The 25,998-nt window shown below is 37.1% G+C and overlaps 1 protein-coding gene and 2 non-coding genes across 4 annotated transcripts in view; 1 reads left to right on the forward strand and 2 right to left on the reverse strand.

Moving 5' to 3' along the window:
• LRBA (LPS responsive beige-like anchor protein) overlaps positions 1-25,998 on the forward strand; it is a 662,022-nt gene that overhangs the window by 431,369 nt on the left and 204,655 nt on the right. The gene's annotated exons all lie outside the window — the stretch shown is intronic.
• Positions 4,669-4,775, reverse strand: LOC126005591 (U6 spliceosomal RNA). The gene has a single exon (XR_007494638.1). It is a non-coding gene; the product is annotated as a U6 spliceosomal RNA (small nuclear RNA).
• On the reverse strand, positions 17,357-17,460 carry LOC126004837 (U6 spliceosomal RNA). Its single transcript, XR_007494082.1, has one exon. It is a non-coding gene; the product is annotated as a U6 spliceosomal RNA (small nuclear RNA).

The raw sequence follows: 25,998 nt of genomic DNA on the forward strand, positions 1-25,998 counted from the left end.
TATTGGGTAGCATGGAAAGGTATATCCCAACACTTAATTTATTGGGGGGTGATAAAAGGAGAGAGTTTATGATAGGCTTCTTAGAGTAAATGCCATTTAGATTATCCTGAAGGATAATGAGCCAGAATTTATTAAGTATCAAGAGAGTATATTTCATCCTCAGGGTCAGATGCCAATTTGAGAGAAAGAGCTTGATTGAAAAGGAGAGAGTATTATAGAGTGAATGGAACTTTGGGTTATAAGGAGACAGTTTCAAGGGCTGAAGTTGGGTGAGTGGATAGAGATGAGCCATTTAAGGAATAGAAACTATTTTAAGTCAAGTGTGTGACCATTAAAGAATTGTAAACAACCTATAGTCACATTTGTTGATCAGATTTATTACTTGAAATTAATGTTTATATTTAAAGAGTTACCTGCTTTTCTAGTTACCTTTAGAACATTATCTGTGAATACAAAAATACAATCAGTATCTTCCCTTTTATATAAATGATATTTATTCAGGTATTCTGATAACAAAGTGCTACACTTAAAATGTTTAGGGCATGTTGAGCATTTTAAAGTGATATGGTATGTTTACTAAAAAATTGACTAATTACTGTGTCCCCTCCTCTTTTTTGCTTCTTGTGCTTTTTTTGTGGGGCAGGGACATGTGGTAGTCCCAGACCAGGGACTCACCAGTCTTGGTCAGCCAGATTGGCCCAATGATATGCATGATCACACACACACACACACACACACACACACACACACACCCCTCTCTGGATGCTTAGTGGGCATTCAGGACTATGCTTGGTCAGCCAGATTGGCCCAATGATATGCATGATCTCACACACACACACACACACACACACACACACACACACACACACACACACACACACACACCCCTCTCTGGATGCTTAGTGGGCATTCAGGACTATGCTTGGTCAGCCAGATTGGCCCAATGATATGCATGATCTCACACACACACACACACACACACACACACACACACACACACACACACACACACCCCTCTCTGGATGCTTAGTGGGCATTCAGGACTATGCTTGGTCAGCCAGATTGGCCCAATGATATGCATGATCTCTCTCTCTCTCTCTCTCTCTCTCTCTCTCTCTCTCTCTCTCTCTCTCTCTCTCTCTCTCTCTCTCTCACACACACACACACACACACACACCTCTGGATGCTTAGTGGGCATTCAGAACTGTGCTGAGCAGTGTGCAATGCTGGTGGCCATCTTGTGCCAGAATGGAATTAAGATGGGATATATGCTAGGTTTACTATTCCTCTGTCCCACATCAAGTATTTCTGAGGTTGAAAATCCCTCCTAAGGAAAATATCAGATACAGTGGCCCTTTAATTTTCAAAAACCTATTCAGCTTGAAGTATTACTTCTTAAAAATCATATGATTTGGGGGCCGGAGAGATAGCATGCAGGGGCCGGAGAGATAGCATGGAGGTGAGGCGTTTGCCTTTCATGCTGAAGATTATTGGTTCGAATCCCGGCATCCCATATGTTCCCCCGAGCCTGCCAGGAGCGATTTCTGAGCTTGGAGCCAGGAGTAACCCCTGAGCTCTGCCGGGTGTGACCCAAAAACAAAAACAAAAAATCAGATGATTTGGGGCCAGGGAGATAGTACAATGATAGGGCATTTGCCTTGCACACAGTGGATTCAGGACTGATGATGGTTTAAATCCCGACAGTCAATATGGTACCCCTAGCCTTCAAGGAGCGACTTCTGGGCGCAGAACCAGGAATAACCCATGAGCATTGCCGGGTATGACCCAAAAAAAACCAAAAACAAAACAAAACAAAATAATCAGATGATTTGTCAAATGGAAGTTCTAGTTCAGAAAATATATTTGCAGTACATAAAGCTATATAATTTCCTGACATTTTAAAACAAAAAATAAAGATTAACTTTGTATCACAATTCAGGATAATACTTATTACTGGATATGTAAAGTACTCACTAAACTACCTGTATCTTTGAACTAAAGTCAAAGAAAAAGTCCATGATAATTTTAGTTCACATAAGTGCAGTGGATGATATCTCCTTTCTAGGTGTGAAGTGTTATTCCTAGACATTAAACAAATTCAGGATGTATTCCCTGGTGTAAGCTGCCTGCTGGCAACACGATATAGGAGTGCAATGTGTGTACAGAGATAAGAATGACATGTAATTTGTGTTAGAATTTGACTGTTAATTGTATAGAAAGAAAGCTGTGGCCTTTCCAAGTCCAAACATTTGGCAGAGTTGTTAATTGGGGAAAAGAGGACAAGTTTGAATGAATTATATGTAGAAAAGATAGACATTTACATAATTAATAAAAACCATCTGAGTTAATAAATATTGCTCTTGGCAATATGGGTGACAGTTTATATGAATTTTTTGGTTTTTATTGTAGGATTCAATATAAAATTGTTTTCTGTTATTTTTAATTTTGGTAGTGCTACTCGAATATCTCTAAAGGTTGCTATGAAACTTAAAAGTTTCTTTTTGTGTGATTGTGGCTGTGTCATCACCAAATTCATAATTACATGGACTATAGATTTTGAAATTTTAGATGATTGTTAGCATTAAGTTATTTTTCTTGAGTTTGTATTTGTCTGTTAAGTTATTTTTTCAAGTTAGGCACAGTCATGTTAATGATGGGGTAGTGTCCACTTCCTCCCACCATTGTCCCAGTTTATATTTATCTTTTAATGACTTGCTTAGCTGGTTGTTAGTATAAACATGAATGGTCTAGAATCTTTAGTCCCTTAGAGGCATTTTCATTGCCTTATATTATGGTTATTTTTTATCTGTGCTTTTTCTCAATAATAAAGACCTAATAGTTATTACTATCTAGTAATAAAAAGGAGTTAAAATCATACTCATAAGAAAATGTTTATATATAGTTTGGTCTAACTTATATTTTTAGTTTATCATAAAGTCTGTGATATTAAATGCTTATGAATATGTCACAAATGAAGGAAAAGTAATAATAACATGGGATAATTCTTAGAACACATGATTTGCTAAATTTTAAGTTTGTGGTGACATAGTTTTTAGATGATAGGCTTTTTCATGTATGTTAACTCATTTAATTCTTAGTTTTTCCTATGAGGCATTGGTGGTGGGAATGTTGCACTGGTAAAAGGGGGTGTTCTTTTTAATGACTGAAACCCAACTACAAATAAGTTTCTAATCATGGTACTTAAATAGAGCTATTATTTACAAAAAATGATCCCTCCCCCGAAATAATAAATCTTGAGAAATTAAATAATTTGTCTAGAATTTCTGGAGTAAAGTTTTAAGCCTTTGTAGTCTGATTTTCAAAACTGAAAAACTGGCTGGTTTAGGAGTTGCGGGGGGTGGGGAGAAATACCCAGAGGGACTAGTCAGGAAAACCATGTCCAGGGCCTGAGGATGTTACTGAGTGAGAGTCTCATGCTCATCTTCACCTCACCAAGCCCAAAGAGAAGAGATGACCCTGAATATGGAAGGCACTCATGTTTGGACCTTTCACACATATACACACATGTAATGCACATATGTGCACAGACATCTACACATATGCCAAGTTTTCTTGAAAAGGCCTGGCTTTTGGGTACCTATGGTGTGATTCAAAGGGGTACGTGAAAGTGGCTGGTCTGGGGTTCTAAAGAAGTTTTTGTTCTGGGTGGAGCTGCTGCTACTCAGGCTTGCCTTTCTTATTCTTCCTTCTTCTTTTCCTCTTACTTCTTTCTATTGTCTAAATCTAATAGAACAAATCAAGAAAACCAGAGACCTGAGCTTTTTGTTCTTGAGGCATGACTCAGTAACTAACTGCCTTTGGATAGCTTTGTTGTTTGAAAAGAATGAAAAGGTTTCTGATTTTCTGAAAATGTTGTTGGGTTTTATTAAAGAAGAGGAACTGAGGGATTAAAACTTACTATAGTCAAATATAGCTATAATTGATAGAATAATCACTGAAAATTTTTTTTACAATTTCATTTTATTTATGTGATTCATACACAGCTAATAGTAAAGTTTCAGGCCTCACAATATTGCAACACTAGGCTCAGCACTAGCATGTGTCCTGTCCTATACTCAGGTGTGAAGGCCAAGTTTGGGCCTGTTGCTGCAGAGAGACATCATTGTCTAAAGTCCTGGTAGTAACTAATAGTAAAATTCATGTTGAATTTTACCTATACTCAGTATTGTAACCCACCACTATGTTCCCCAGGAAAAAAACAATTTTTAGAGCAAGAAAATTTCTGTAAAAGTTGAGTTTTGTTTTGTTTTGGTTTTGGTTTTTGGGTCACACCAGCAGCTCAGAAATCACCCCTGGCAGACACGGGGGACCATATGGGATGCCTGGATTCGAACCACCATCCTTCTGGATGAAAGGCAAACGCCTTACCTCCATGCTATCTCTCTGGCCTGAGTAATTTTTTTTTACAAATTAAAAATTTTATAGCTTTTGGGCCCGGAGAGATAGCACAGCGGCGTTTGCCTTGCAAGCAGCCGATCCAGGACCAAAGGTGGTTGGTTCGAATCCCGGTGTCCCATATGGTCCCCCGTGCCTGCCAGGAGCTATTTCTGAGCAGACAGCCAGGAGTGATCCCTGAGCACCGCCGGGTGTAGCCCAAAAACCAAAAAAAAAAAAAAAAAAAAAAAAAAATTTTATAGCTTTTCCACTAAAAATATGGAACGCTTCACAAATTTGCGTGTCATTCTTGCGCAGGGGCCATGCTAATCTTCTCTGTATCATTCCAATTTTAGTATATGTGCTACCTAAGCGAGCACAAAGTTGAATATTTTTTAATTTCTAAGATGGGTACCCCAAAGTTGTTTTTGCTATACATAATGCCTTTCATAGGCTCGTGAAAACTATCTTTCATTAAATAATTGCATTAATTTTTCAGTTCTTCTGTATCACACTGAGTTGGATAATAACAACAATAAAGCCATTATTTTAAATAAAAACTTTTTTTTTTTTGGTTTTTCAGGCCACACCAGTTTGATGCTCAGGGGTTACTTTGGCTAAGTGCTCAGAAATTGCCCCTGGCTTGGGGGGACCATATGGGACTCTGGGGATCAAACCGCGGTCCTTCCTTGGCTAGCGCTTGCAAGGCAGACACCTTACCTCTAGCACCACCTCACCGGCTCCAAATAAAAACATTTTTGTGTGTGGTGCTGAGGATTTAACTCAGGGCCTCAAACATGTGAAACATGTACCAACTATATTCCTAATCTAGCATTTTTAAAGGGAAAACATTTAGGAAATTAAAAGTTGCTACCTTAATAAGAAATGTTTTCTAAACACTCCTGTTTATTGTCAGACTACTTTGAAACTACAAAATTAGCCAAAACTCTTTAGTAAAACTTGGCAGCATAGCTTAAAAAATTCAGCTATATTGGATTTTACAATTGTATTCTACACATTATCAAATAACATTGTAGTATGCCTTTGAGGATATAAAAACAGTTCATAGTGTGTTTTGCTAAATAACAGATTAAACCTTGATTGTTTAATATTATTTTCAAATGGCGGTACATATAAAAAAACTAATAAGTTTAGCAATGATTTAATTGAAAAAATATCCAATATGATGCCCTGACATTGGAGCCATGACAAGAAGTGAAGAATTAAAATTGAATGTCTTCCATGTATGAGGCCCTGGATTTGATCCCCTGGTACTTCCCTTCCACTACTCCCAAAGCTTAGATGCTAAATATAGAGAATTATTTAAAATATTAAAGCAATAATTCTAAATTATGTAAATGTTTTAATCTAGTCTTTTACTGATACTGTTTATGGGCTGATACTCTAAAGGTTACTCCTAGAATTCCATTTTTGACAATTTTTTCTTTTCTCCTATATAAATTGTATTCAAAATATATATACATATATATTTCTTTCCTTCAGCTTAGATTAATGTTCAGTATTCTGGTATAGTTGGGCTTATAGAATTTGCTTGAAATTGCTTCTACTTCAAAGTTTCTGGAGCAGATTTTTTTCTCAACATGCACTCTTTTTTTGGTTACTCCAATAAATGTTTATTTCAAAAGCAATCAAAAATGTCAAAAACAAAATTCTGGCTTATCTAAAACCAATTAATAAATTTTCAGAGAAAAAACATTATTTTAAGCATTTAAATAAATATTACTGTACTTTAGAAGAGGTAAACTTCAGAAATATATATACATAATAGTTTTTAACTTTTTTATTAAAATTTTTATTTTGACCAAAGTGGATTACAAATCATTCACAGTAGTATTTCAGGTACATAGTGAAATTGAATCAGGGACATTCCCACCACCAAAGTTGTCCTCCCTCCACCCCTATTCCCAGCATGCATCCCATATTGCCCCTTCTTTGCCCCCCGGACTGCTAGTATAAGTGGTCCCTTCTGTACTCTGAGAATAGGATAGCATTCGTGGCAGTTATTGTACCATCTGGTCACTGCATTGACCAGATGTAGCCCTTGAAGTTCTCAGCATTATCAACATTATCAGGGTTGCCTTGGTGGCCTTTACTGCAGATGGGCACAAATAGCATAGTATTTCCAGATAGAGCATAGATTCATCTTGCCAAGTTGGCCAGATAACATCAGGTGTGGCTTCTGTTAAATGAGTTCTGAACTCTACTTTAGAATCCCCCAAAATATTTTTAATAATATCTTTATTTAAACACTGTGATTACAAAAATGATTGTAGTTGAATTTCAGTCATAAAAAGAATACCCCCCCCCTTCACCAGTGTCAATATGCACTTTTGTTGTTGGTGGTTTGTTTGTTTTGGCCACAACTGATGACGCTCAGGGGTTACTCCTGGCTATGTGCTCAGAAATCACTCCTGGCTTGTGGCACCATATGGGACTCTGGGAATGGAACCAAGGTCTTTCCTGGATCAGCTGCTTGCAAGGCAAGTGCCCTACTGCTCTTCTACTGCCCCAGCTCTCAACATGCACTTTTAAAACGAATTCCTTCATGACTTTTCTTTCCTTTTTAACTGTTTTCCACATAGATGGTTGTTTAAATGATAAGCTAAATCATTATTCAGCTAACAAGAAAGTTTTAAACAAGATGAAATCCATTTTAAGGCTTGTTTGCTTGCTTTTTCAAGACTGTATTCTGAACATCTCTCTTTCTCTCTCTCTCTCTCTCTTTCTCTCTCTCTCTCACTCACTCACTCACTCACTCACTCACTCACTCACTCACTGTCTCACTCTCATTTTCTGTCAATAAAAATGTTCTTCCTTCACCAATTTTCTTTTTTAATGTGTGTTGCTCCCAGCAGAGCTTAGACTGGCCTGGGCCACCATAGTAGAGATAGTCCCACCCTCCATGCAGCCCTGTGCTGCTTGGGCAGTTGTGGCCAGAAAGGGACTCAGCCTCCTTGCTATGTCAGGCACTTGTGCTCTGCCCCACTTTAGCCTTTCCAATCCAGTACTGGTTTATTGTATTGTTGTTGTTGTTGTTGTTGTTGTTGTTGTTGTTGTTATTGATGGTGTTTTTTAAAATTATTTATTTTGTTTTGGGGAAGCCACACCTGGACTTGCTCAGGGCTTACTCCTGGCTCTGTGCTCAGGGATCAATATGGTGGTGTCAGGGGACCATATATGGTGCTAGCATCAAACCCAGGTTAGCAGCTTGCAAGGCAAGTGACTTATCTTGCTGTACCACTCCACTCCAGTATCATTGTATTAAGCCTGTAAGTTGTTTTCAAAAAATATTAAACTTTATACTGGTTAAAATGGTGTTATAATGTGTATTCCTAATTGTAGAAAGAACAAATAAGAAGGAAATTGGCAGAAATTAAACTGGAAGGCTATATAGGAGGGTCAGGAATATAAAAATTTTAAGAGTTCCCCCTGTATTCCTCCATCTTTCTTTCTCTCAAACCCCTCACATTTCTTGTAATTGTTATCTTTTTGCAAAAATCATTTTTCAAGAAATAAATTTGAAACCAGTTTGTTTTAGCACTGTAATAAACCTTCTGCTACATTATTAGGAGTTGTCATTAAACAGATATGCCCGAATTTTCACTAAATTGATGAATTCATTTACTTGGATGGTATGGTATATTACTTGCAATGGTATGTGTTATTATTTAAGAATCTATAGAGATTAAAATATAAACTGTTGCATTCATTGGTTAATTACTAAATTAGAAATTGTTCATTTTTAATTTTCACATGATAAATCATTTAAAGTGTTGATTTATCCCTTCTTACAAGTAAATATATATTCAGTATACACAATCTACTGATTTTTTTTTGTAGAAAATAATGGTCCTCTTAGTTTTTTACAGTTAAAAAAATTTTTTTTGTTTGTTTTTGGGCCACACCAGATGATGCACAGGGGTTACTCCTGGCTATGTGCTCAGAAATCGCTCCTGGCTTGGGGGACCATAAGGGACGCCAGGGATTGAACCCAGGTTTGTCCTGGGTTAGTTGTGTGCAAGGCTAAAAATGCTCTAGCGCTGTGATATCGCGCTAGCCCCGTACAATGAAAATATTTCTGTGTAGTTTTAGGAAACAAGGATTTCAATAGAAAATATAATATAGTCCCATTAATTTGTGAATAGCAAGTGTCTTAGAAATCTTCTGCTGGCATAGGCAGCATGAAATAATGTAAAACAGAGATAGACTTATTCATTGTAGCACTGGATAATGTTTTATAACGTTTTAGGTGTTAACAAAATTTTTATCCTCTAGATTATAGAAATCTAAGTAAGTAATGCTGTTATTTTTTATAAACTTTTTTATATATAAATCTTTATTTAAGCACCATGATTACAAGCATATTCATTGTTGGGTTTCAGTCATAAACAGAATAGCCCCCCTTCACCAGTGCAACATTCTCACCACCAATGCCCCCCCCCCCGCCTGTATCACAACAGGCATTCTACTTCTCTCATTCCTTAACATTGTCATGCTAGCTGTTAGTGTAGTTATATTGTCGTTATATTATTGTGTACATTTGCAATCAGACAACTCAATGGCTAGAGAATGACACTTTATTTTTATGTTTTTTTTTAAATAATATATTTACTTAAATACCATGATTACAAGCATGATTGTAGTTGGGTTTCAGTCATACAAAGAACACTCCCCCCTTTCACCAGTGCAACATTCCCATCACCAATGCCCCCATCTCCCTTCTCCTCCCACCTGTATTCAAGACAGGCTTTCTACTTCCCTCACTCATTGACATTGGTATGATAGTTCTTAGTATAGTTATTTCTCTGATTGTTTTCACTACTCTTTGTGGTGAGCTTCATATCGTGAGCCAGTTCTTTGGTCCTCATCTCATGAATAGATACTTTGAAAAGTTACAGTGCAGTGAAACAGATCACAAGCATAATCACATTTTTACTACAAATAATGATAGTTTTTAAATAAGTAGAGCATTTGGGGGGCTCAAATTTTGATAATAAATTAATTGCTAATTATTTTTCCTAGAGCTGGAGTATCATAGGAAGCTAAGGTTCTGGGATAGTTAGTAATCTGGTTAAGTTGCCAGTGTTCTCTGTAAATTAATCCTGGGCATTCCCATTTCCAAATGAAACATATCCAAATTTGAAGAAACCCTTTTCTCCACAGACTGAAAATTGTTTCCCCACTGAGGGTCTCAGAACTGTTAGACTTGGTTAAGTCTAGTTATTCTGTGTACAGAAACTTGATATAATCTTAGTAGTCATTCTTCATTTTTCCTTTTGAAAACGAGTCTATATCTTGAATAAATATTCCATTCATAAGGTTATAGTTTTAAAATCTTAAATCATATATATCTTTCTATTTTATGTATATGTCCATTCTTCTCTATTTGTTTTATATGACAGTTATAGACTCCTTCACTAATAGGGCTTGCATTTCAAGATAAGGTTACATGTATACAAATTAACTTTTAAAAATAGAGAGCAATTTCATCTGTAATAATGTACCAATTCATAAATTATCACTGTTTTTTTCCTTAAAGATAAATGACCCATCATAAAACACATACTATTAAGTAGCCTAGATGTCTATGTGTTCTGAGAGATAAGGCTCTTGTATTATTATACCCTAATAAAATGAGTTAGTGTTTTAGTATTATCGATAAAAGAGCACTTGGATATATTTAATAACCTAACTGAGAAACACTTAATTTTAGTTGTCTGTAGCAATATAACACAAATTCTCCTGTAAAACAAATTGCACTTTTGGAATATATTTTAATGTGTATTCAACAAAGGAGAAAATGAGGTGATTGAAGTTCAATTTGTAGCATGTTATTAACCATTTCCACTTGACTAGATGAGTAAAAGGATAATGGATGAGGGTTTTATTATTACCTTTCTGCTAAAATGACGTGGTATAAAAGATAAGGTGATGAGATTAATGAACACAAGGAGAAGGCGTAATCAATCAAGCTCCAGGAGGAGGATGTGAGGATGACGGTACCCTAGAAGGTCTGTATGAGGACACTGTGTTCAAAAGTAGATGTTATCACTGAGTTTTCACTACTCTGTAAAAAAACTGAGTATGGTGGCCAGAAAACTGAACTTACATTAATGATAGGGCATTTAATCAGACATGTATGAAATTTTACATTTAGGTTTCAGTGGTACACAGAATAAAAAGAGAGAAAGCAGAGCTGAATTTCTCACATCTAGAACTAGGAACTATCTTTTCTGTCCATGTTCTCTATCATACTGTAATCAAAAGATGCTAAACACAACTCATCTTCTGCTGAACTGCAAATCCAGTTAAGTATGGGAACTACATGGCTACTTCTCCTGGGTTCATATTTATTTTTATACTTCTGAAAAATATTTTAGAAAGCCAAACTGATTTTTTAAATATTGCTGATTTTTTAAATTTTGGATTCAAATTGTGACCTCCATTCATTTAGTGAGATTTGTTGAGTGCCTGTTATATTAAAATGCCTATAGTTTTTAAAGATAAATAAACCATTGCTTATAAAGAAAAATGATTTGTTCAATCTATAATTCTCAGCTGTTTCTGAGAATATATCATAGAGGATAAAATTTCTTGCCTTTAAGTAGCTTCCATTCTAAAGGGAGTGAAAAAGATGAACACTAAATTGATAAATGTTATATAAGGCCATTGTAGTTAGCTGCATGTATCACGATGAAATAGCACAGTTAGCTTGAAGAAGAAGCAAATGAAGAGTCTGGTCCATCTTTTTTGTCTTTTTTTTTTGTTTTGTTTTTTCGGGCCACACCCATTTGATGCTCAGGGGTTACTCCTGGCTAAGCGCTCAGAAATTGCCCCTGGCTTGGGGGGACCATATGGGACGCGGGGGGGATCGAACCACGTTCCTTCCTTGGCTAGCGCTTGCAAGGCAGACACCTTACCTCTAGCGCCACCTCACTGGCCCCATCTTTTTCGTCTTGATGGTACATTTTCCCCCCTAATTTTTCTTGTATTTAAATCCCCTCATGAGACCATAGGTAAAACTTTTGGAGCTACTCTATCAGCATAAATCTCATCTCACATTGTTATTACAAGTATGTATGTAATAGAATGAGGTATATCGGGGCCAGAGTGGTGGCACAAGCAGTAAAGCATTTGCCTTGCTGCCACTAGCCTAGGACAGACCACGGTTTGATCCCCCAGTGGCCCATATGGTCCCCCAAGCCAGGAGCAATTTCTGAGTGCATAGCCAGGAGTAACCACTGAGCATCACCGGGTGTGCCCCCCCAAACAACAACAACAACAAGAATGAGGTATATGTAAAATACCTAACTCAGGTACTTTCCTCCCCCTCATTTAATATCAAAGTGCAGATGACAAGAATCTATTTAGAAATAGTTTTAATTTGTTTTCTGCCTGATTTAGGTGCTGAGACTAGGGGAAATGTTGGAGATATCAGGGAAGTGGGAGAGAAATACTGGGCAAAGGAGAACTTTGATGGGATCCCAGTAAACCATCTTCTTAGGTATTCAACACTGTGCAACTTTTTTTGAAATAGTGTAAATATGTCACAGATTTGTCTCATCAGAGACTTAAGTGCGCCTTGAAATTTATATTCCAACTCTGCATTATTAAGTCCTTGCAGATTTTCCTTAGTCTTTGAGGACAGCATCGGAGGAGCCCATAATTTTGCAAGAGGTATCAAAAGTTCCCACAGATCTGAGCAGGGCCTTGACCATGTCTATTGCAGCAATAGTTTCTATTGGTTTGGTTTGGTTTGGTTTGGGGGCCACACTAGACAGTGCTCAGGGCTCACTTTTGGCTCTGTGCTCAGAGAATTAACTCTTAGCAGGCCTTAGGGAACCATGTAAAGTGCTGAGTGATCAGAAAAGTTAAGAGAAAAGGAGAGAAAACAAGTGATCTAGGAAAGGAGTCATCAAGGGAATGAAGGAAATGAGGGCTTAGCCACAAACACTAACTTACTCAGAGACTCAGATTGCTGAGGGTAGAGGTGCAGATTTCAGGGACTGAGAGATAGTATATTGGGGGCAGGAGATGGAGAACACCAGGTAAGGTAATTGCTCTGCAGCAACCAACCCATCTTCCATTTCTAGCACCACTTACAGCCCCCTGACCATAGAGCCCTCTCCCCATTTAATTTCTTTATACCTTTGCTCAACTCTACCCTCCCTTGAAAAAGGGATCTGATTTGTAGGTCTACCTACAGAAAAGAGAAGAATAGCCAAGGTCAGAGAACTGAAGCTCACTCATGCTTTTTTCTTTTAAAATATTTTTATAGAGGTGAGGATAAAAATGTTTTGGGGGCCAGAGTGATGGTGCAAGCAGTAAGGCATCTGCCTTTCACGCGCTAGCCTAGGGCGGCGACAGTTCGATCCCCCGCATCCCATATGGTTCCCCAAGCCAGGAGAGATTTCTGAGCGCATAGCCAGGAGTAAACCCTGAGCTTCACTGGGTGTGGCCAACAAAAACAAAAACAAAAATATGTTTTTATGGTCCTTTGTTCTTCTCTGTCTTTCCCTTAACCTTTCCCCTTTAAAAATATGTAAGTAAAAAAGGTAATAACTACCAAAAATAATCTTATATTGCAGACTGGGTTCAATACTTCAAAGCAATCCTCTGTTTTATACCAGGAGGTACTTCGTACCAGTTCCCTTAGAAAAGAACATGGACTTAATACTAGTGTTAAAACATTCAAATATTGGCATTAAAGACAAGCTTCCCTTTTTAGTGGATGTCAAGAATGTGTCACCAATCACATTCTCCACTGATAACTTCTTTATTTGTTACCCAAATTTTACATTCTTAATCAGAAACCAATATTACTAAACTTGAGTTTTTCAAACCTGTGCCATGCTTTGATGACACTGTGACTATCTGGACAGAAACATCTACACTGAAGCAGAAATAGCTGCTGCAGTGAGGCTGCCTTCCCCTGTACATGTTCTGAGGTTTGTGGTGGTTTGAATGATGACCTAATCTGTGTCAGAGGCAGGTAGACCGTTTATCTAGGACACAGCCCATTTTCACACACACAGTCACTGAGGCTGAATTATGTGCTATCTCAATGGGTGTTATAGATTGAACTTGAGTCTCTGATAAATGGTTATCAAAGTAATGAATCTTTGAGACTATGAAAAAAAAGAACATTATTGAAAAATTGTGAAACCAAAATGTGTCTCTTAAAATGAAAAGAATAGCCAGAGTATGTTAACTGCTGCATAGAAGCATTATAAAATATTACTTTTGTTAGTTTTCCAAACATGTAGAATATAAAGTCTCTTCTGGTGCTCACTTTAGATAAAACCATTAATTAAAAATTACATACAGGGGCCAGAGAGATAGCATGAAGGTAGGGAGTTTGCCTTTCATGCAGAAGGATGGTGGTTCGAATCCCAGTATTTCATATGGTCCACTGTGCATGTTAGGGGCGATTTCTGAGCATAGAGCCAGGAGTAAGCCCTGCGTGCTGCCAGGTGTGACCCAAAAAACAAACAAAAAAATGCATATAAATCCATTTATAGTAATTAAACTTCAAATCTATTTTACAGAATTCACTCCATAATTGAATTAGATTTGTTTTAATTGGACAGTATTCTAAAGAGAACCTGAACTTTTTAAACAAAGACCAAGATATAAATAAGCTATTTTTAGAGAATTTAAATAATTGATTTTTTGTTTAGTTTTGTTTCTGGGTCATACTCAGCGGCGCTCAGGGGTTACTCCTGGCTCTGCACTCAGAAACTGATTTTGATGGGCTCTGGGGACCATATGGGATGCTGGGTATCAAACCCGATCCAACCCAGGTCAGCAGAGTGCAGTGCAAATGCCCTACTGCTGTGCTATCACTATGGCCCAGTATTTAAATAATTTGAATTAGCCTTTGTCCACATGATAGTTTCTCTTAGATCTGTGGTTTAGACAGAAGCTAATAAGACTTTTGGCCTTCTATTATAAAATTCAGAATATATGTATGCATATATAAGTAATATAGTCACTATTAGGACACTATAGTACTTAGTAAACTAACTTAAGAATTGTATATATAAGGTTTCAGTGAAATTTAATTGGTTATAGATTGTGCATTGAAGCATACTATATTAATAGATTGAAGAACTACCTGTCTTAAGGCCAGGCACAAAATTTAAATGATTAAAATGAGTTTAAAAAAGTCATAATAGATAATATTGCAAGAGAACTTCACAATATACTTTTTATTTTTAGAGGTTTTTTTTTTCTTTTGGCACTATATGCATTGATACGCAGGGGTTATTCCTGGCTCTGTACTCAGGAATTACATGGGGGCCATATAGTGTGCTGGATATCCAAACCAGGGCAGCTGCATGCAAGGCAAGCATCCTACCCACTGTACTATTGCTCCAGCCCCAATTTTGTAGTTTCATGATATCAATTTGTTCTCATCTAGATTGATTATAGTTTTTTTAAGTGGTAACAAATACTTAAGTAACCATTCTAAAAAGCTTGTTAATGAGTTTACAAAGCCTGTTTAAAAAAAAAAAGATTACTTATTTAGTAATAGGCTCTATTTTCTGGCCAACTGCAGGGATCTGATGTGAGACATTCCTCATTTCTTTGGCCCAGGCAGCTCTGTTGAGCCATACCTGGGCTCCACCTGGGGTGCCTGTCTCCTGCAGGGTACCTTGTTGTGTCCCTGTGAGTGCTCAGGCACATATTGCATGAAGGCCACTCCTTGGGTGTTCATGTGAGTGTGGATCAAGTTCCTCTAGGTGCGACCATGTTTGAGTGTTCAGTCATCTCAACAGCAGCAACAGAGGAAAGGGAATGGGAAGAATGAAAAAAGAAAGAGGGAGTATTCTGAAACTTCCAGGCTGATGATGGGACCTGAACAAAAGATAAGGGCCCTTGTCCTGTAAGTGTTCAACCCTAATTCAGTACAGGCACCACATATGATCCCTGATTCCCACCAGAAGTGAGCCCTGAGTATAACTGGTGTGGTTCCAAAACAAAATAAAAATAAAAAAAATAGGTTTATATTTGGGGCCCTTGCATGGGATGACCCAGGTTCAACCTATGATATGGTCCCAGGAGCATCATCAGGAGTGATCCTTGAGTACAGAGCCAGGAGCAAGCCCTGAGTACTGCTGCTGCTGGGTGTGACCCCCAAAACAACAAAAAATGAAAACAGCGACAAGAAAAGTTTTTAATTAAAAACATATGCAGATGAAATAGAAAAATTAAATGTGTACAGTTTAAGGACTTTAGACTTTATTGCAACCCGATGTTTTGTTTTTGTTTTTGTTTTAACCCGATGTTTTTTATTACTATTTTAAAGGTTAGTTAAGATAGACAAAACTCACAGCACAATACAAAATCAACTCTTACCTGGAAGAAAACTCTCACCTCCGGCCAAATCTGCTGCTACCTGTCCCACCTTTAGAGTAAGACGTTTCTGTGGCTGGTTAGCAGCTTTTCCAGGCTGCTTTTAGTTACTTTTTGATGTTTGGCAATTCTTTTTTTTTTTTTTAATTTATTTTTAATACTTTATTTTAGCACAAAATGTTACAAAAATGTTCATAGTTGGGTTTCAGTCATCAAAGATACACCACCCTTCACAGGGTGCAACTTTCCCACCCACCACCAGTGTTCCCCTTTGCCTCCTCCAACTTCTGCCTGTCATCCGAACAGGATTTCTACTGCTTTCTGTCACTATTGTTGTTGTGGTAGTTGTCAGTTCAGTCAGTGCTCCAACTGCACTCACCATTCTTTGTGCCAAACTTCATATCATGGGCTGGTCCTTCCAGCCCTCATCTTTGTTGTCTCTGGGTATTATTACCATACTATCTTTTATTTTCCTTAAATCCTACAGATAAGTGCAACTATTTTGTGTCTATCTCTCATCCTCTGATTTATTTCATTCAGCATAATAGACTTCATGTCCATCCATGTACAAGTTACCATTTTGTTGAGGCAGCTTGGGCAGAATAAGAGACCTAAATCAGTGCTGTGAGTTTATTCCCCAGATGAGCACCTCATTCTTTAGAATCCCAAAGGGTTGGAGCTGGCGCAGTGGCGCAAGGGGTAAGGCTGCCTTGACCATGATGGTTTAGGATGAACCATGGCTTGATCCCCCAGTGTCCCATATGTTCCCCCAAGCCAGGAATGATTTCCGAGTACATAGCCAGGAATAACCCCTGAGTGTCACTGGGTGTGACTCCCAAAAAAAAAAAAAGTAAAAAAATAAATCCCAAAGGCTTATGAAGTTTTCTTAGATCTGTTTCACACTAAGTTATATATGATGGTATTGTCAGCCCCTTTTACACGTAACTTCCTAGTCAGGAGTTAAAGATTTTGAAATCTGCTTTGATTTTCTAGTATTATTTTGATACTGTGTTGTAGTTTCATGCTGAATTTTCTGAGCCATTGTGTTTTCTGCTCCATTTGTGTTCGTGCTTCCCAAATCTGTGATGGTCTATAGATGATGAGATAGGCCTGGGCCTACTTCTGCTCATCTTCTCTTCCTGCCACCATGTAGGTCACTATTAATAGAAAGATGCCGACACCCAGAGGCGATCCTGGAGAACTTGAGTCCAGTAGGAACTAGAATCCAGCAAGGGTGCCCCATGTTGTGTGCGGAGACAGGTCAACTCCAAACCTTAATTAGACTTATGATGTTTTGTGTCCTTTAACATAACCTTTTTTGGGTTATATCTGAAGTTGGATGTGAGCATAGAATTTAGTTTGATGCTCTATTGTGGAACCAAATAGAACCTGAATTATTTGTTTTTATAAAGGCAATAGCTTCACAAGCTGAGTAATTAATAGGGATCAGAACAGTAAAAAAATATTAATAAGTGTGAAAATATTCTCCATTGGTTAGGGAAAAGCATACTGGGGATTTTGGGTTCTTTAGCATGAAGTTTTATAGAACTGTGTCCACTTTTCTTTCTTGTTTTTTTTTTTTTTAAGTATAGAACGCTTCATGAATTTGCATGTCATCCCTGAGCAGGGGCCATGCTAATTTCTGTATCATTCCAGTTTTAGTATATGTGTTGCCAAAGCGAGCACTCCAGTTTGCTTTTCATTCCTGTTCTCTGACCTGCTATAAACAAAAGCAAATTTCTTGGCAATAACGAAAGGTTACCCTTTAATTAATTTAAACAGATTAGTCACCAAAGAAACCTCCAATGGTAAAATTTTAAGTATTTGTTGCATGGAAATAAATTGTTAGGTATAAATGAATCTTGCTCTTTTTTTATATTGTCTGTATATATAGCTTTTTGTTTGTTTGTTTTTGTTTTGTTTTAAAGGACTACAACCAGCAGTATTCAGGGCTTCTGACTCTGCTCAGAGATTACTCTTGTTAAGTGCTTATGGCTCAGATAGGGTGCTGGGGATTGGTCTGAGTCAGCTGCATGCTAGCACCTGATCAATTGTACTCTGTCTCTGCCCCTTTATTATTCTTGGTTAAAACTTTAGTTTTGGGGCTGGAGAGATAGCATGGAGGTAAGGTGTTTGCCTTGTATGCAGGAGGTCGGTGGTTTGAATCCTGACATCCCATATGGTCCCCTTAGCCTGCCAGGAGTGATTTCTGAGCATAGAGCCAGGAGTAACCCCTGAGCACTGCCGGGTGTGACCCAAAAACAAACAAACAAACAAACAAAAACTTTAGCTCCTTCCTTCCTTTCTTTCTCCCTCCCTTCTTCTTCCTTCTTTCCTCCCTTCCTCCCTCTCTCCTTCCTTCCTTCCCTTCTTCCCTCCCTTCCCTTTCCTTTCTTCTTTCCTCCTCCCTCCCTCCCTCTCCCTCCCTTTTTCTCTCCCTCCCTCACTCTCTCCCTTCCTTCCTCCCTTCCTCTTCCTTCCTTTTTACCTTCCCTTTCCTTCCTTCCTTCCTTCCTTCCTTCCTTCCTTCCTTCCTTCCTTCCTCCCTCCCTCCCTTCCTTCCTCCCTCCCTCCCTCCCTCCCTTTCTTCCTTCCTTCCTTCCTTCCTTCCTTCCTTCCTTCCTTCCTTCCTTCCTTCCTTCCTTCCTTCCTTCCTTCCTTCCTCCCTCCCTCCCTCCCTCCCTCCCTTCCTTCCTTCCTTCCTTCCTTCCTTCCTTCCTTCCTTCCTTCCTCCCTCCCTCCCTCCCTCCCTCCCTCCCTCCCTTCCTTCCTTCCTTCCTTCCTTCCTTCCTTCCTTCCTTCCTTCCTTCCTTCCTTCCTTCCTTCCTTCCTTCCTTCCTTCCTTCCTTCCTTCCTTCCTTCCTTCCTCCTTCCCTTTCTTCCTACCTTCCTTTACCCAGTGAGGCTCAGTGCTTACTTCTGACTCAGTGCTCACTTCTGACTCAGTGCTCAGGGTCTATATTTGTTGCTAGGGATCAAACTCAAGTCAGACAATTGCTAGCAGGTAGCCACATGCTACCTGCTGTACTCTGCCTCTGGACCCTTAGTACTTGTATCTGTAGAGGATTTTTTTTATCGGTCTGAATTTGGATTGAGTTCATTAACTAATGGTTTGTATTGAGAATAATGTTTATATTTTTAAAAAGTATGTCTTAATATTCCAATATATTTAAATGTATCATTGGTGCTGATTTAGCTGAACTCTTTCTGGCAGTGTTTCTCAACCTTTACCTAACCATGGCTGCCTTCTGACATTGTGTTTCCCTGTTCTACCACTTGCTTCCCTACTCTCATAACCACATCTCCTCTGCCCTATTTGCACATCTGTCCCCCTTGTTATAATACCTGGGAATTCTTTGACTATTGCTGCTTTAAGGAATAGGAAGCTTAAGATTTTAGAAATTTAGTACATCAAATAATAGTAAAATCAATTGCAATAGCATGTTATTCTTATATGTTTAAAAAGTAAGGGTAAAGTTTAGCATCTTTTTAATCTACATGGAAGAATCACTAATACAACTTATATTACCATTTCTCCATACCATGCAAGTATAAAATTGTTAAATATAAATATCTTTGAAGACAAAACAACTGAAACTTGTTAATATAAATAATGCAAATATTATATCAAGATTGAGAAATTAGGCAAAACAACTCTAAATTCTTGGGTAGTAGCTAAATAAACTAGAGAAATGTCTTTTTTTGCCTTTTAAATATTTTCAATATGGATTCATTCATAAACATTGATATATGAATTATGTCATTTTATGTTTACTTATAAGTGAATAAAAAATATCAGTGTAACTAACTTAACTATTAGTAACTATTTACTGACTATAAGTCATTGTTTGAATCTATAAAAGTGTTTATTGGATAAAGGTAATATCCAGATAAAATAGCTTTCAGTAATTTTCTCCCTCTGAAGTTTTGAATATTTAACATTATTTTCCTTTTTGTACAGATAAATGGTATTTCTGTGACATACTGAAACCTATGATAGCATACCACATCTTTTCCATGATAATATTGACATTAAAAATTAATTCCTAGCTCTTTATACAATGCTTCGATAAGAAAAAAGTAGGATATATATATTTCTTTATTGTTCATTACTATACTTTTATAGTATACTTTGCATTCTTTTTTCAAACAAATAATGTACAGATGTACATTAAATTTGAAAACTATGAAAATTAGTTAGATGATGGATAAATGCTTTCTTTGTTCTGCTTCTTCATTACCCCAATTAGCTTTTTACTCATTAAGAATTTTACTGAATGTTAGTTCAATAAGGCATGGCTTTTATGATCTATCATTTAGAATGCAAATTATTTTAAGCTGAGTAATATTAAAAATAAAACAAAAGGAACTAAGGAACCTGAATTATTTACAGGCCAAGGACTTAAAGGTACATCACTCTAGCACAAATATTAAATTATGAAATGGGAATTTCAGTTTGCCATAAATCTGTCTGCCATAGCAGCTTAAAATAAAATAGTTTTACCCATCTAAAGCAACATCAATTTGCTAGTCAGTGCTTCATGTATCAAAGAGCGTTCTTCCAAAATATCAATATCATTGGTTAATATAAATGAAATTAATTTTTAAAGCTGGGCTAAAGGTTGACATCTGAAAAATTGCATTACTTTGCAGAAGAGAAATTTCTGTCTTCTAGTGAAATTTCAGGTCAGAAGGGCAAGTAATTTTCACAATCTTCAATGGGAGTCAGTGAAATATGAACTTCATTGTCACCTAGCCCCAAAGCGATAAGATAAAATGAGCTGATACATCATTTGCTGTGGTTTTATCATCTCCTTCAGTAATTGGAAGAGAAAACATAAGAGTGTCTGTGTTTGTAAGCTTCCCGCCAGCCCCTCCCCACTGCCCCGTCATCCACACCCAGGCTCAGACCATTTTAGCCTAATCAATACAGAGGTCACACAGCATTTTATTTATATATTTTTAATTTTTCATACTGACTAAACTGCCAAGTAGAACATTAGAGTAATGAATATATTTAATTGAATTTGTCACCCATGAAAATGCTAAGGAGCTATGGTACTGCATCATAGTACTAGTAAACAGAAACGGGAGATTTGCTATATAGATTAAAACACTAAATCACTTATAATTAATTTTAAATAATTTTAGTTCAGATGAATAGCTTGTATGTTTATTATCATTATTCTAGTCTTGCAGAGGTTGGCAGCATTCCATGTGTTGTGGCTATATATTTAAAAATGAAACAATCATCTTTAAAGTTTCTACCAGTGTCAACTCTGTTATTTTTGTATAAGAAAAAAGCCCCCTCTGGCTGGAGGAATAGCCTGGCAAGAGGCAGATCCCAGTTCTATCACCTGACTCTATGATCAATGGAGCCAGGTGTGATCCCTGACTACAGAACAGGAGTAGGACCCAGAGCTCTTCTCGGGTGTGGCCCAAGTGCCAATCACAGACCTCTCCTGGGCTGGAGATTGTACAGAGGTCAGGACACTTGTCTAGCAGGCACACAGTCAGGATCAGTTTGCAACACACACGGTGTGCTCAGGTACATGGTCCCCCTAGGTATTGCAGGGTACAGCTCTGAAAGTCCCTGGCCCCATTAGCTGTGGCCCTGTAGCTCCCCTGTACTATCCATGGCCTAAACACTATCACATCCTCAGACCCTTTCATTGAGCTTACTGCCTGGTCAGCCAGGTCTCCACCTTCACCCCACACCTCCTGAACTTTGCTTGAAGAAACATCCCTCACCCAATCCAAGAGTAGTTTAAGACTGTATCTGAAAACAACTCAAAGTTACATGAGTTTCATTTCTATATATTTTATTATTATTTATTAGAATTAATATGCTTGAATATAAAGCATATAAAGAATATTATATTCAGTAAAATCTAATTTATTTTAATAATAGGTGGTACAAATCTAAAATACTTGATTAAAATTACTTTAAGGTAGTTTGCTAAAATTGCAATACTGTAAATCAAGAATATGTACACATACTTGGTGGTGAATTATAATATTTGTAATGTTGTCATTTTGAATACACTCTATATATGTATTGTTGAGCCACATTAAGGTCTAAACATTTTAAGTTAAAATCAGGTTTCAAGCCAGGGAACGATATAATGGGCTGAATGCACGCTTTGTATGTAACAGGTCTGGGTTCGACCCTCAGTACCACATGTTCTCTCAGGCACCAGTGGGAAAGAACCTCAGCATCTCTGAATGTGCCCTAACCAACTCCAATAAATAAATTAAGTATTATGAAAATAGGATATGAGTTCTTGTGGTGTTATTGCTTCATTGATGACATAATTAGTTTATGTTATATAAAAGAACTTTAAAACATTTTTCTTGGTTTGAAGTATGTTTATATAGTTTGGAAATATTTTTGTTGTGAAATTTTAAGGGCTGTTATTGATTTATATTATCAGATTTTGCTTTTATTACATTTTCCAGAAATAGGGAATTGTTTGCACGGGTGAAATCTTTTCAAAATTGGTGAATATTGGATAGTAGGATGTGAAGTTCTACTTTCAAACAGTAATAACAGCATTTTAGAACATCTTTTATTGATTTGGTTGAAGTATATTTAAATAGATTTCTGTTCAACTATTCTAAGGTAAGATGTCTGATAACTTTAATATTTTTTCTTTCAAAATGAATTGTATAGTGTTTTATATTTATTAAGTGTTGTTTTCATAGCAAAGCTCTTTTTCTTTAATGAAACAAATGTGGCTTCAGTTTCAGATAATTTATAATCCACTTGTAAAAATGCTTAATATTCAAAACCTAAGATTATCTTGTAGTTAGGCAAATGAACAAGTTTGAGTTATTTTTCATGAGGATGACTGAAGCTGTTTTATTTTGTTTTATTTGAATAAGTTCATTAGTTGAATAAATTCATAAGCTTTGTAAAAGAGTAATTCAAGTAAAAAATTGCTTTTGCTTTAAGCCAATAAATGCAACTAAGTGAGATACATTTTTATAAAAACCCATAGTATGGTATATTTGAAACAAATTTATTTAGAGAAAAAAACATGTCATTTTTCAAAACCCACAAATTTTAGATAAACATTTTGAAGAGGATATGTTGAACTTCTAAAACAATAAGTAATACAAATACACACTTACATGTGTCTGTATGTGTATAGACACACATATTTGAATTGAGGTACTCCTTTTATTCTTTTCTTTGTAACTGCTCTATCAGAACTCTAAATAAGCCAGCTGCATTGAAACAAAAATTTAAAAAATAAAAGTTGAATCTGTTAATAAAACTGCTAGGAGTATAAAAGCAAGGTGGTAAACGTTCAAAGAGCCTTTGCTGTAGGCTTAAGCTTGCAAGCTATTCTCGACTTGGGGTCATAACTGCACAGCAATGGTAATGATACGGTTTCCATAGCAACGGATTCATTGGAGGGCTAGACCTCTGTCTAGGGTGCTGTCAGTGTATGTAGAGTTTCAGTGAACAGAAAGTCCCAAAGAAGGGTCTGTTTCTACCTAATCCAGTTTTAATTGAACTCTAGAGACTTTGAAGTAAAGCCTCAGACCAGGAATATACTATTCCAGTAAGAAATAAACCTCTTGCCTTGCTCAGTCTCAGCTGCTCTTCTGTACAGGCACCTTCTCCTAATGAATACTTTAAGGAATGTTAGTGTATCAAATTGGGCAAGTAATTCTGTTAAGACTTTTTGTTTTAGAATTTACAGAGAAGAGGAATAATGAAGTGTAAAGGTTTTACTTAGAATATAGATGTGGGGGAAGGGGAGAGTTGAGAGAAGGAGGAAAAAAAAATTTTTTTTTGAGGGCCTGGTGAGGTAGTGCAAAGGGATGAAACACAGTTCTGCATTCCAAAGACCCAGGTCTAATCAATGATACCCAGTGGTACCCTGAGTATCAGCAAATGTGACTCAAAGCTTCAGTTAACAAAAAAGATTCTAATTTGTTTATAAAATTGGTAAATCAAATAATTTTACCTCCGTTTCTTAGTCTGACCTTTAAATAATGCCAGACTTGTATATATTTAATTTTGAAAACACGTTCAATACATTTAGGGTTATTGCATTTATATTAGATTCAAAATATATGGAACCATAATGTATAATAAAATATGTCTGTCTGTGAACTAGCAAGATAAAAACTTAAATGAGGTTGATATGAATCATTCTGGAAACAGGAAGAGTGACTTGGGGCTGGAGAGACAATGCAGTGGTTAAGGTACATGCCACGTATGCAGCTGACCTGTGACCAGTCTCTAACATTTCAAATATGGTCTTCAAGTCCCTTTAGCAGAGATCCCTGGAGATCCAGGACAAAGTCTTTTTTGTTTTGGTTTGGTTTTGGTTCTTGGATCACACCAGGCAGCGTTCAGGGGTTACTCCTAGCTCTACACTCAGAAATCGCTTCTAGCAGGCTCGGGGGACCATATGGCATGCCGAGATTTGAACCACCATTCTTCTGCATGCAGAAGGTAGGGCAAACGCCCTACCTCCATGCTATTTCTCCAGCCACAGGAGGAAGTCTTGCATGCCCAGTATACTGCCCTGTATGGACACAGACACACAGACACACACACACACACACACACACACACACACAATACAAACACAAAAGACACCCCAAAAATCAAAAATAATGATTGATTTCAATATCGGAGAAGAATGAGACTAGGAAGGTTTATGTAGAAGAATTTTAGTAATGTTTGCAATATTAAGTGTTTATTAATTTTTGAAATATATATAACTATAGCAAAATGTTAGGTTTTATGAAATTGAGTATGAATACATGGAAGATGTCATTTTCTCTTGTTTTGAGTATGTTTGACATTTGATAATAAAATATTTTAAAGTAGTCACTTGCTCTATTTCTCAAGTAGATTTTTTAACATCCATACTACTTAAAGAACTAAGATATAAACTAAATATTTTAATTGGAAAACTAAGTAAATTAATATCTTATACTTTCTTAGTATATTTGTTTCTACTATTAATTGAGCTTTTCTGGAATATAATCCCTGAGCATCTCTGATATGGCCCAAACTGCACACCCCTTCCAATAGAAAGTTCCTGAAGACTGAGGATATAGCTCTGAGGGCTAGAAATTCAGGGCTGCCTGTCCCCAGTACCACATGGTGCCCTGTGGTGTGGACACTAGGAGGTGTCAGCCTCCCCTCCTGATGCACATTCCACCCAAAGTCTTGAGTCCTGACCCAGAGATAGTGTAGCAGTCACTTGTCTGTCTTGGGGGCCTGGGTCCAAGTTCAATCCCTACTCACCCCCTATGCAATTCCTGATCCCGTGTCCTGGACAAAAGCATCTGCTGTTTGACTCATTGCAGCCAAGTATGCTCACTGACACCTCTCAGCAGAATGAAGGGTGAGTACATGTCAACCAAAGTGAGAAAAGGAACCTGAAATGAGATGTTTTAATGAAAACATTCATCTTGAGAGCTATATTTTGTCCTTTGTCCTACTCACTGTCTTTGACCTTGCAAATAGGTAATGTTTAAGAGTTTGAAAAATATTTCTTTTTTAAAAAAAAGTTATTTTGATACCATGATTTGCCAAGTTCATAATACAGTCATAATAAAGTTTATTATACTGTCATTTTATGCACGAAATGATTAAACACCAGTCTCACCACCAATATGACCTTCCTTTCACAGGATCCCCAATTTCCCACCCACCACATAGCCTATCCCCATGGAGGCACATACAAATTTATCTTATATTATTCACCACAACACAAAAGCAAAGTAGATGGAATTATTAAAATTTAGATCAACAAAGGTCAATTTGAAATAATTGATCTATCTCTTTATGGTATTACTAAAGTCAGACTCTTAAGAATTTCCTGGGCTGTTGGTGGTACTAGTTGAGATCTCTATATTACTGTTTATTTGGACTCACTGAACTTGGTAGATTTTTATGTAACTTTCCTATCCTACTTCCTGTAATCTGCCTGGGCTGATAATACTATAAAATATTGAATATTGGAAATCCATCGCAGCTGTCTATATACCTATAGATCTTAAACAAATTTGGTGGCATGACAGCTTGGTAATTTTAAGTTACAGAGCAGGGCCTTTTCTGTCTGAGGGTGTAGGGTATGGTGCTGGGCTGCTGTGGTTCATGCAGAAAATGGAATTTCCTTCGCCCATTCTGAGAATTCTATCTGGGAATTATTTCCTTTCAGATATTTCTTTTGTTGTTGTATTTTTGTT

This window comes from Suncus etruscus, chromosome 3 (genome assembly GCF_024139225.1).
Source record: "Suncus etruscus isolate mSunEtr1 chromosome 3, mSunEtr1.pri.cur, whole genome shotgun sequence".
NCBI classification, from domain to species: domain Eukaryota; kingdom Metazoa; phylum Chordata; class Mammalia; order Eulipotyphla; family Soricidae; genus Suncus; species Suncus etruscus.